Consider the following 1,636-nt stretch of genomic DNA (forward strand, 5'->3'; position numbering starts at 1 on the left):
TTCCGCGCCGACACAGCACCGCTGGATTACACACACTCGCGTTGGGATCACAGTACCGTACAGCACAATACACAGTAAGGTTCCACGTCGCACTGGTGTCCCGGGCGAATGTTTCGAGCAAAGGCGTTGCTATTTATAGGCACTGTACCCTCAACATTATTATAAAATTCGTGTTTCCTAAATTAACACTTAAAGTCTTTGAACGATGTTCTCTCGACGAATGTCAACTGAAAACTGCGCGGGTGACGGAGCTGCGCGCCGGTTTTATACCCTTTTTGTAGGGTATTCCTTACTCGGCCTCTCCTGACTGTGGTTCGTCCTCGACCACATAACTGGGGTCCACTCGTAACGATGATGCGGAAGCGTGCGAAAGATCTTGTTAGGTCCGCGCCTCCCGATAGTTCAGCAGGGCAGCCGTCCCAGCTCCAGTCTGCTCCCACGATGTGAGGCTGCACCACGTGTGGCGGGCGTCCCGCTCGACAGTCCTGATATATAATCCTGAAAATGCAGGCAGTGCGCATAAGTGGCTCAACAGGACTGCAAACTAACTACTCCTTATTCGTTACTTCCTGCGTCGGGCTTAGTGGACCAAAGGCATCATAGTCCCCAACGAGTGAAGCAGCAGGCCGCAGATCGAGCGAAATCGCCCTCTGCGTCACTGCCAGTCGTACGGCACCGTGAAGTCGGCGGCTCGCGAGCATCACGTGCAGTGTGCACACGAGCAGCACGTGCGGTATGCACGCCAGAAACAGGCGAGTGCGCGCAGGCAGCGGCACGCAAACAGCACGTGCAGTAGGCACGTCTGAAGCAGGAGAGCGCGCGCAGGTAGCGGCACGCGAGCAGTATGCGCAGTATGCACGTCTGAAGCAGGCGAGCGCGCGCAGGTAGCGGCACGCGAGCAGTACGTGCAGTATGCACGCCAGAAGTAGATGAGCGCGCGCAGACAGCGGCACGCGAGCAGTACGCGCAGTATGCACGTCTGAAGCAGGCGAACGCGCGCAGGTAGCGGCACGCGAGCAGTACGTGCAGTATGCACGCCAGAAGTAGTTGAGCGCGCGCAGGTAGCGGCACGCGAGCAGTACGCGCAGTATGCACGTCCGCAGCAGGCGAGCGTGCGCAGGTAGCGGCACGCGTTCAACACGTGCAGTATGCACGCCAGAAGTATGCAGTGGCACGCCAGCAGTGCGCGCAGTCTGCACGCCGGAAGTAAGAGAGCGCGTGCAGGTAGCGGCACGCGAGCAGTGCGCGCAGTAGCACAATCATCCTTAATGCGCATATTCCTGTTATTATCCAAGGGCCAGTGTGCGTCGTCCTTCGTTAAGTGTCTTCTGCATTTGGTTGCCAGTGATCCCTGTAAAATGGTCCCAGACCCACTCGTACGAAGATCGTATTAAAAACGTACGAGTGCATTCCACACGCAGAGCGTATTCAAACGTGTGAAGCTTCCCGACACGCCGACCATACTCAAACGTGCCGAGGCTTCTCAATACGCCAGCCTAGACCAATCGTATTGAGGCATCTCACCGTGACTCCGAGTGAGGGATACGTAACTAGAGAGCAATCATCTATAGCTGACCCTTCAGGTTCACCATAGGAATACGTATATTTGTGAACAATGATCATTATTAGCTTTACT

General features: G+C 55.8%; 1 pseudogene; it reads right to left on the reverse strand.

Moving 5' to 3' along the window:
- Positions 1-592: 592 nt before the first annotated feature.
- Positions 593-1,259, reverse strand: LOC149502824 (uncharacterized; annotated as a pseudogene).
- Between the last annotated feature and the right edge of the window lie 377 nt (positions 1,260-1,636).

The sequence above is a fragment of the Bombyx mandarina genome, chromosome 06 (assembly GCF_030267445.1).
Source record: "Bombyx mandarina strain Sakado chromosome 06, ASM3026744v2".
In the NCBI taxonomy this organism is placed as follows: domain Eukaryota; kingdom Metazoa; phylum Arthropoda; class Insecta; order Lepidoptera; family Bombycidae; genus Bombyx; species Bombyx mandarina.